General features: G+C 44.0%; 1 pseudogene; it reads right to left on the bottom strand.

Moving 5' to 3' along the window:
• Nucleotides 1–9,430: 9,430 nt before the first annotated feature.
• Nucleotides 9,431–10,341, bottom strand: LOC120043601 (annotated as a pseudogene).
• Nucleotides 10,342–11,567: the final 1,226 nt, after the last annotated feature.

The following is an 11,567-nucleotide window of genomic DNA, read 5'->3' as shown; positions in this document are numbered from 1 at the left end:
GACACGCCAAACGCGAAGGGAACTATGTATTTTTATTTGATTTAAAGAAAAAGGTACGTTTTTATCTAACTATAATAAAAATGAATTGCTGTTTCATGGAATGTATACTTTTCTACCAATAATCTCTTCAAAGACAACTCAACACGTTTATAAAAGTTAGAAACGTAATTTGCTTTTTTGTTGTTGATAAAGGTCTATCTATAATGCACATATAACGTTAATGTAGGATATTGTGCAAAACCTCACATGTGAGCTATTCAAGCAAAACATTTCGGGTAATGTGGGGTAAATATCCCACATGGATTCACCTGGTCAGTCTGGGTCATGGAAAGAGCAGGTGTTCCTAATATTTTGTTCACTCCGTGTATAAAAAGTTTGTAGCTGTAACTTAATTCGATTTATATCACGTTTTCTAAATGAAAACATATTACCTCAACTTAAATCAGAATCTTTTTGTTAGAATGACTTAAGAAATGTAGAGCAAGTTATCCCACATTACCCTGTTACGACCTTCCCTACATTTCTCTTTCCAACTTGCAGAGACCAGACATTACTCAAAAACATGCCATTGTTAACAGAAGGTGATAATCAAGAGTATTTCATGAAGCATCTCTGAATGTAATAATGTCAGCTGAAATCCCCATGGACAACAATAGCCTGAGAACATGGTCAGCAGGTGGATCGTTTGAGCCAGAGGCAGACCTGGGCCAGGTACCACGACAGGAGCCACATAACACTGGAACACATGACATGGATAACCAAAGGACCCACCTAAATCCTCATGCAGCTGAGCTGGGCTCTAGTCCCCTGTCTCTATCCCATTCACTGAGCCATGATGCTGTTCATAGAGAAAACCCACAGGAGGCTGCCTCAGACAGTAACTCATCACTACAAACTACACGACAACTAATGCTACAGAGAGCTCTCCAGCAGGTCAGTAGTGTATTTAAACCATACAGTGTAGCCTACTATTGTAGACATATTTGTTTCAAGTTTCGGTCTGAATTGCTTTTACTCACTGATTTGATGCATGCACTCTTGCTTACCAGTAGGTGGCAGTAACATACCAATTTACAGTTGTGTTCAAAACTACTTGAATTGAGGGTATATTACCCACTTAAACTCATTTTACTTGCTGCACTCTACTTGAAGCAGCATTATTGATCAATGTGTGCATGTAGCACAGTAACCTTCATTCACACTGGCACTCTCATGTGAACTGCTTCCCTGCGCTGTTGGCTATCAGTTTAATATAGCACTAATCATACAAATAATCACACACATACACTGTCAATGCTGCTGTACAATTCAACTGCTCAACCAAGATCACTATTTACTTTATTAACCTACTTATAAATAACAGTCATGGTTGACAGAAAATTAATTTACATTTTAGTCATTTAGCAGACGCTCTTATACAGAGCGACTTACAGGAGCAATTAAGGTTAAGTGCCTTGCTCAAGTGCACATCGACAGAGTTTTCAACTCTTCGGCTCAGGGATTCGAACCAGCAACTTTTCAGTTACTGGTCCAACCCTCTTAAACGCTAGGCTACCTGACACCCTGATCATTTATACTGTATATCCTATGTGTACATATTCTACCACAACCAGTTGTATTACTATTTATAAACTGGGTGGTTCGACCCCTGAATGCTGATTGGCTGACAGCCGTGGTATATCAGACGTATACCACGGGTATGAGAAAAAAATAATTTTTACTGCTCTAATTATGTCGGTAATGAGTTTTTAATAGCAATAAGGCACCTCGTGCTGTATCCTGTTCATGTGACGAATAAACGTTAATTTATGTTGTAGTATTACATAATGATGCTGAAGCTGTCAACAGACCCTGCTGTGTGTTGAGTGTTGTCTATGTCTGCATCGGTGAAGGGCCCAGGGCAACAGGAGCAGCTAGTTCAACAGCAGGTGGAGCAGCTACACAGAGTTGTACAGGAGCAGAGCAGACTCCTGTCCCTCATGGGGCCAGGTGGGTACTGACTGACTGAGCTCAACGTAAAACAACCACCATCAAATAGCAAATACAAATTAATTCAGTGGAGAGGCATGAAATATGTTTACAAAGTAGTATTTTGTTAGAAAGTGCAAAGTTAATTTAGTACATTTAACTGTATTTGATGATCTTGAAAATAGATTTAGTCCAAAGGGACTTTCCGAAGTGTTGATAGTTTAGAGATGATCATTTGTTTTTGAGGTTACTAAGAAGATCATGTCAGCTCCAAGGCAGTGGTTGCTTAAGATTTGTTCAATACACAGAGGCAATAACACAATGCTCTGTTGGGTAATTTAAGAAATTACATGTCATTTCATCTTGTAGCAGCACTAATCTTTTCAGGCTAAACAGGTTTTTCTGAACTAATGAACAGCCACAGGTGTGTATAAGGACCGTCGCATAATCTCCAGTGATAAATCAGAGACATGTAAAGCACATAAAGTTGCTATGCATTCATGTCCACTTACATTTACTTTCTTCAAAAAGCTCTTTACACAAAAGACCCAATGAGGTTAAAGTGCAATGTACTATGACATTTAGCTGCGTTTTCACTTTACCTTTGTTTTCATCCTGAAAAAGCCAGTGGGAAATGACTTATCGGCCTAGTGCAGTCAAAAACAGGATTTTCCTGTGTTTTATATATATTTCCACACTATGAGGTTGGAATAGTACTGTGAAATTGTGCAAATTATGATATAATGTCCTTTTAGTGTAAGAGCTGTTTGAAAATCATTTCAGCCTGTGTTGGTGTGATGGAGTTTTGGCCTGCCTGGTAACAAAACTCTACCAATAACAGCTAGTTTTCAATTTTCCACTCCCCACTCTATATGCTTCAATACATTTTTTTTATACCTTTATTTATTTATGAGGTCCTAAACCTAGCATGAAGTGCATCCTTGTAGCTGTGTGGGCTAACATTGTCAAATGTTTGTCTTGGGGTAAGTTGAGTGTGTTTTCTTCCCAGGCGTAATGCAAGGCATTATCACAGTCAGCGGATCCTTTGTCCGAACCACCCAGGGCATTTGAACTGATTCCAGAGGCTGACCCAAAACAACGCTGCCGGAGAAGAGGCAGACAGAGCGGTCCTCTGGTCAGACTTCGAAGGCGCGCACACCAACCACCGCTTCCGAGTATATTACTTGCTAATGTCCAGTCTCTAGATAAAAAGGTAGATGAAATTATGATGATTATTATGATTATGATGATTATTATGGCCTATGTTAAAAGTGTCAATAAATGTACAAAGTGTTTGTTAGTTGTTAAGCCTGTGTTAAAAGATGCTTAAAATAATTTAAAGAAAAAAAGTGATTGTGTTAAATTGTGTTTGGGGAAGTAAAGATAGACATGGTTTTAGAAAGGTAGTGGTAATATTTCATTCAGTACAGAAGTTTGTAGGTGGCTTAACTTAACCTATCCCGTGGCTCAACTTAACCCATAACGGTAAGTTGTGCCAAGAGACCACTTTTTTTGGACAAGCTATGTTTTCAAAACTGTAATGTTTACATGAATTCTGATTATTTCCAGGGATACACAACATCCTGAAATATATATAGATGTCTTTGTTATACAGAAAACTATATTTCCCTTGACGGAGTGATGCTGAATGTAAAAATTGTCTCAACTTACCCCACTCTCCCCTATCATTTGATTACTGTGTGAACATTTATTGCTTTTGTGGTCATATTAGTTCATGAGACCCCCATATTTGGGCCGTCGGACTCACTTCGCCGATGATGTCTTAGGGATTATTTGGAAGGTCCATGTCCCTAGAGTTGTAAAATGTGTGAAAGCAGTGGACCAATGGTAGCTTTCTGTGTGTTAGCACTCTTCCTTTCATCCCTCCATTCCATTCATGTTTCCCATAGGGATTTTACCCAATGTACAGCATGTTATTGCTCCCTTACACCCTTCAATCATATAGCATCAGAAAGCTTAGATTCACAGCTATCCATCAGACACGTTTTCGGAATTGTAACGCTCGTCGTAATCCTCCTCGTCTGAGGAGGAGCAAGGATCGGACCAAAGCGCAGCGTGGTTTGAATACATATTTTAATATTAGCAACGAAGATGAAAAAACACTAGGCAAAATACAAAACAATAAACGACGTGAACAAACGAACGAAAACAGTACCGTGTGGCGAACAAAACACAGACACGGCAACAATCACCCACAAACAAACAGTGAGAACAGCCTACCTTAATATGGTTCTCAATCAGAGGAAACGTAAAACACCTGCCCCTGATTGAGAACCATATCAGGCTAGATAACAATGAACCCAACATAGAAACACATAACATAGAATGCCCACCCAGCTCACATCCTGACCATCTAAACAAGACTAAACAAAGGAAATAAGGTCAGGAACGTGACAGTACCCCCCCCCCCCCCCCCCAAGGTGCGGACTCCGGCCGCAAAACCTGAACCTATAGGGGAGGGTCTGGGTGGGCATCTGTCCACGGTGGCGGCTCTGGCACTGGTCGTGGTCCCCACCCCACCATAGTTAATCCCCACTTCCGTGGCCTCCTCATAATGGGGACCCTCCAAATTAACCCCACTGGACTGATGGGCGCCTCTGGACGGAGGGGCAGCACCGGACGGAGGGGCAGCACCGGACGGAGGGGCAGCACCGGACTGAGGGGCAGCACCAGACTGAGGGGCAGCTCCGGTGACTGAGGGGCAGCACCGGACTGAGGGGCAGCACCGGACTGAGGGGCAGCTCCGGACTGAGGGGCAGCTCCGGACTGAGGGGGAATTCCGGCATCGCCGGCGTGACAGGTAGCTCCTGGCTGACTGACGATTCTGGCAGATCCTGGCTGACTGACGGCTCTAGCAGATCCTGACTGACTGACGGCTCTAGCGGCTCCTGACTGACGGACGGCTCTGAAGGCTCAGGACAGACGGGCGGCTTTGAAGGCTCAGGACAGACGGGCGGCTGTGAAGGCTCAGGACAGACGGGCGGCTTTGAAGGCTCAGGACAGACGGGCGGCTTTGAAGGCTCAGGACAGACGGGCAGTTCAGACGGCGCTGGGCAGACGGATAGCGCAGGCGGCACTGGGCAGACAGGCAGTGCAGGCGGCGCTGGGCAGATGGCAGACTCTGGCCGGCTGAGGCGCACAGTAGGCCTGGTGCGTGGTGCCGGAACTGGTGGTACCGGGCTAAGGACACGCACCTCAAGGCTAGTGTGGGGAGCAACAACAGGGCGCACAGGGCTCTGGAGACGCACAGGAGGCTTGGTGCATGGTGCCGGAACTGGTGGTACCGGGCTGGAGACAGGCACCACAGGGCGTGTGCGTGGAGGAGGAACAGGGCTCTGGAGACACACTGGAAGCCTGGTGCTGGTGTAGGCACTGGTGGTACTGGGCTGGGGCGGGGAGGTGGCGCCAGATATACCGGACCGTGCAGGCGTACTGTCTCCCTTGAGCACCGAGCCTGCCCAACCTTACCTGGTTGAATGCTCCCCGTAGCCCGACCAGTGCGGGGAGGTGGAATAACCCGCACTGGGCTGTGTTGGCGAACCGGGGACACCATGCGTAAGGCTGGTGCCATGTATGCCGGCCCGAGGAGACGCACTGGAGACCAGACGCGTTGAGCCGGCTTCATGGCACCTGGCTCAATGCTCAATCTAGCCCGGCCGATACGTGGAGCTGGGATGTACCGCACCGGGCTAAGTACACGTACAGGAGACACCGTGCGATCTTCCGCATAACACGGTGTCTGCCCGTACTCTCGCTCTCCACGATAGCAGATTGGTCTGCTACTAGAATACTAAAAGTAATAATTGGCCTCAACAAGCCCAACATTGGATTTTGTTACATTGTAATGGAATGTATGAGGCCGGTTTAAAGTCCTCATAATGAAAACAGCTACTAGGATAACATTGTATATACTTTTAAGCAGCTCATTTCCATGACTATTTACATTTACATATCCATTTTGCATGTTTGAAGATGATTGATCATAACATCTTCAGAAATCAGCAATTCAGACAGCTTTTTGGGCACATTTTTACCGCATTTCTGTGAATAATTTATCTTTATATATTTGGCACTCCTGGCTCATGTGGTTGTGTATTCTACATCACTATGAACATTTTGGGGCATACTACAATTATATTTCATACAGGTATGGTCATGTGAAATTGTCCAATAAGATCCCATTGACTTGTTTGGCAGCCGTATTGGGAATAAGACTTCTGTGGGGTTAAGGCTTTGTTTCTACACATATTTATAAAACGCTGTCCTAGCTGTGTGTGCAATTTGGTGACTCTATCACCAAAGTTACAATCCAAAAACATACTGTTACATATTACACAGAAAGCTACCATTAGTCCACTGCTATCACACATTTTCCAACTCAAGGGACATAGACCTTCTAAAAAGGTCTATGTCCCGAGACATCACCAGCCCAAGTCCGACCGACCAGGAATACGACTTTCCCAAGCGGATCCTTTGTCCGAACCACCCAGGGCATTTGAACTGATTCCAGAGGCTGACCCAAAACAACGCTGCCGGAGAAGAGGCAGACAGAGCGGTCCTCTGGTCAGACTTCGAAGGCGCGCACACCAACCACCGCTTCCGAGTATATTACTTGCTAATGTCCAGTCTCTAGATAAAAAGGTAGATGAAATTAGGGCAAGGGTTGCTTTCCAGAGAGACATCAAGGATTGTAACATACTCTGTTTCACGGAAACATGGCTCTCTCGGGATATACTGTCAGAGTCAGTACAGCCACCGGGATTCTTTGTGCGTCACTCGGACAGGAAGAAGAAGGGCGGGGGTGTATATCTCATGGTGTAATCGTAACAACATACAGGAACTCAAGTCCTTTTGTTCACATGACCTAGAATTCCTCACAATCAAATGCCTACCGTATTATATCCCAAAGAAATTCTCCCCGGTTATTGTCACAGCCATGTATATCCCCCTCAAGCCGATACCCCGACGGCCCTCAAGGAACTTCACTAGACTTTATTCTAACAGGAAACAATATATCCTGAGGCTGCATTTATTGTAGCTGGGGATTTTAGCAAGGCATATTAGAGAACAAGACTACCTAAATTCTATCAGCATATTGAATGTCGCACTCGCGCAGGTAAAACACTGGATCCCTGCTGCTCTAACTTCCGCGAGGCACACAAAGCCCTCCCTTGCCCTCCTTTTGGCAAATCTGACCACGGCTCCATTTTGCTTCTCCCTTCCTATAGGCAGAAACTCAAACAGGATATACCCATGCTAAGGGCTATTCAACGCTGGTCTGACCAATCGGAATCCACGCTTCAAGATTGATACAGACCAGCTTGTTCTCACTTCGGCTTAGTCCGTGCTGGAAGTGATAGGCTTTGGCTGGCAAGCATATCACCAGCAGAAGATCTGGACCCACAATATTGAAGAGGAAGATGCTGTTGATTTTCCAGAATTTGAAGAGGAAGAGGAAGATGTAGCGCACTGACAGGTTGAGAGGCAAGGCCAGAGTGAATTCCACAATCATCACTTTAGAGAAGACTGTATATCATCTGATTCCCCACGTTGCAGTGATCGACCTCAGTGTTTGAGGATGTGTTCTGAAGATGGACCGCATCCATTGTTCTTCTGACAGAATTACAGAACTCTGCAAGATCAGCCTATTCCCCTTTTGAATAAAGATAAATAATGTTTCTCTTTCTGTGTCCGCCACAAGAGCACGAATAAAAATGTAAGGAATCTACGTGCATAGCTCATATCCACAGGAACAGAAAAACAGGTGATGTAGCTTGAGGGTTTATCTATACGAACAGAAGTGTGCATGAATCTTTATCTTGGCTTGATCTAAAAACAACAATAAAGACTATAGACAGTGTGACAGGCTGGCCGATACCTTGTCATCTAAAGGCATAAAAGAGGAACTGAGAAATAAAGTTAAAAAGTACTTAATTGTTTTTTTTAAACTGCAGACTAACAAATGAAACACACATGGCTGGTGGCTATAACAAATGTCTCTTCCACACAGTCAGGAAACACACCTTGTTAAGAAAGGCCCTGGTTACACGTTGAAGGCTGCTGTGCTGATAAGCCCCTCCCACCAATTAGGCAATACAATGAGCAATGCACTACTACAGGACATGTTTGGAGATGATAGAAAGCGCAGGTTATGGATTAAATAAATCGATACAGAAAAAAAACACTGCATCACAATAATTTATAGTTTAAAATGGCAATAAATACTTTGAATCCATATATTTAAAACTAGTCATTTAGTCCATAGTGAAGGCTCTCCTTCACACATAGTTTCTAAGGAAACGTGATTATCCGATGAAATGACCAATGTAGATATTTCATAAAAATAGCAGATGTCAATGCCCTGCCTTAAACTGTCAAGGAACGTAACCTAAAGATTTCATTTAAGTGCATTTACTTACAGAGTTAAAGGCACCGGGCCAAGTTACTAAAAATAAAATGTTGTGAGATGAGTTATCTATTTCATTCCACAGTCAAAAGCAATACAAGCAATCATTTTTTTAAATTCAGAATTGTTTATTAAATGATCTTTATTTACATTATTGAAGTATTGTTTTGTAACATGCAATGTTTTCCAGTTATATTTAGTCAAAGGCCTTGACAATTTATGTTTTTAAGTTATTTTTTATATAAAGAAAAATTGCTGTGTTGACTAGAGGAGCTCTTGGGGGATGCTTCCTTGTAACAACAAGACCTAGTATTTTCCTCGATCTCTTAGGAATTTTACCTTTTAAATCCTCCACCTAAAGTCCCTCTCTGTTTCTCATCGGCAGGACTGCTGTTATCCCCCTCTCTCTCTGCCCAGTGGCTGGGCCTGATGCCTGCTCTGGCTGCTGGAGTGGATACCTCTGGTCTCTCTGCCAACCCACAGAGGTCCAATCAGAGATCAAACGTTTATGCTTCACCTCCCTCAGGAGATGGATGGCTGCCCAAAACGGGTCCTGTTCTGACACATTCCCTCCATGGTAAGAAGTATGGATGACCACGTCGTGGTCTGTTTTTGTTGTAACTACTGCAGTATATGGTATGATAACAGAAGCTCGGAAAATATTTTGATCAACTTCTAATAATTAAGTTGTAAAGGCGGGAAGAAATAAAACTCTCAAACTATAAAAAAAGTATATACATTGGCCTCATCAAGAGTAGTAGTAGTACTGTAGTAATAAATAAATAAACATAACTTAAGAGGAATATTTATTTGACCCAGACAATTAGCAACAACAGAGTCATTATGAGTGGTTTAACATGACGACATCACTGGTTAAAGAAACCAGATGACGATATATGACGATAACATAAACAAGTAGTGAATCATTGTCTGATGTAGCAAACTAACATGAATGTCTCATCATGAGAACAAACAGTCTTAATGCAGTCATAAAACAGTAATTAATTTCCTATTTTTTTGTATTTAGTAAGTATTTTACCTACTATGCTGCGTTACATTGTTGCTGCGTTTTGGATTTGAGTTGTTTCCTGCTGAGTTTGTGCTTTCATCTATTTTTAGACAGGGACAATAAGTTGTCAGGTCGAGGCTTTTGAACTTAGTGCTGCTTAAGCAGTACACATTTGGGTCCACTAGACAAACCATGTAGGACAAAACCATGAGACCGTCAAAGACAGCTATATCTTCTGCTCTGGGTAAATTCTCAACTCTCACAATCAACAGAACCATTGTAGCTATGGTACAAGGCAGGAAATAGAAAGAGAATACCAAGACAACTGAGGTGACCAGAAACACTGCTCGACACAGCTTGGTCCTATCCCCTGCTTCTTTTTGAGTGTGTTGACATTGTGGGCCGTGCAGTAGACCAACACAAAGAAAGGGATGAGAATCTGGGCGAAAAACACAACCTCTCTCAAAGTGTCAGTGACGTCCTCGACCAGTGACATTTTACGCCCATAACTGTTACAGCACTCAAAGGTCTTCAGCATGGTTGGGATATTCAGGGGGAGCAGCAGTAGCTAGATGATGACAGAGATATGAGGAGACTTTTTGAAGAACTTAAGGAAGTTATTTTTTCCAGGATGAACTACATTAAAGTAAGGATCAACTGAAATCCCAGTCAGGAAGGCAATACTGGCACCTCAATTCAGAAACAGCATGAACAACATGGCTTTGTAAGTTCCACCCTCTGTACTCCGCCACTCCCCTTCATGTTGTTGCTGTTAGATTTCCAGAACTTCATTTTGAATATAAAAGATAAAGCACTGAGGTTGAGCGGTAGAGCCAGGAAGAATTCCACAATCATCACAGAGGGGTAGAAAATAACACAGTGGTAGATTCTCTGCTGTGCAGTTCTTACTCGGCTGATCGTCATCCACAGTACGCATTGTCAAAAGCGGTCCTCTTTACAGTCAGACTGTCAGAAGAAGGAACAGTCATCCTGTCACGTTCATTTAGAGATGGATTGGACCAAGGTGCAGCATGGTAGGCGTACATTTTACTTTTATTTAAATTACACCGAAAAAAACACCAAAATACAAAAACAAACGTAAACCTACATGTAGTGCAGAAAGCAACTATACATAGACAAGATCCCACAAACTAAAGATGGAAAAAAGGCTGCCTAAGTATGATCCCCAATCAGAGACAACAATAGACCGCTGCCTCTGATTGTGTCACGTCCTGACCTTAGTTCTTTTTTTGTGTCTCTATTTTAGTTTGGTTAGGGTGGGCAGTCTATGTTCTTTTTTCTAGGTTGTTTGTTTTCTATGTGTTTGGCCTGGTGTGGTTCCCAATCAGAGGCAGCTGTTTATCGTTGTCTCTGATTGGGAGCCATATTTAGGTAGCCTGTTTTCCATTGTGTGTTGTGGGTGATTGTGTTAGTGTTTGTTTCACATTTCAGGACTGTTTCGGTTTTCGTTATCATTCACTTTGTTATTTTTGTATTTTGTCGTGTTCAGTTTATTAAAATATCATGGACACTTACCACGCTGCGTATTGGTCCGATCCTTCATACCCCTCGTCTGAAGAGGAGGAAAATCGTTACTGATTGGGAACCATACCCGGCCAACAAAGAAATAGAAAAACTAGAATGCCCATCCAAATCACACCCCGACCTAACCAAATGGAGAAATTGAAAGGCTCTCTAAGGTCAGGACGTGACAGTACCCCCCCCCCCCCCCCCCCAAAGGTGCGGACTCCAGCCGCAAAACCTGACTCCATGGGGGAGGGTCCGGGTGGGCATCTAGCCTCGTGGCGGCTCCGGTTCGGGACGTAGACCCCGCTCCGCTCGCTGATCCCTCCGCTTCCGTGGAACCGGACCGTGGGTCGTCGCCGGGGACTCCGGACCGTAGATCGTCGCCGGGGACTCCGGACCGTAGATCGTCGTCGGGGACTCCGGACCGTAGATCGTCGATGGAGACTCCGGACCGTAGATCGTCGCCGGAGGCTCCGGACTGGGAAACCTCGCAGGAGGCTCTGGACTGGGAACCGCCACTGGAAGCTCTAGGCTGCAGACTGTCGCTGAAGGCTCTGGACCGCAGACCGTCGCTGGAGGCTCTCCGGACTGCCGACCGTCGCTGGAGACTCAGGACTGCAGACCGTCGCTGGAGAC

This window comes from Salvelinus namaycush, unplaced genomic scaffold (genome assembly GCF_016432855.1).
Source record: "Salvelinus namaycush isolate Seneca unplaced genomic scaffold, SaNama_1.0 Scaffold973, whole genome shotgun sequence".
NCBI lineage: Eukaryota > Metazoa > Chordata > Actinopteri > Salmoniformes > Salmonidae > Salvelinus > Salvelinus namaycush.
The sequence above is the reverse complement of the archived record's forward strand: the minus strand, read 5'-3'. Positions and strand labels throughout refer to the sequence as shown.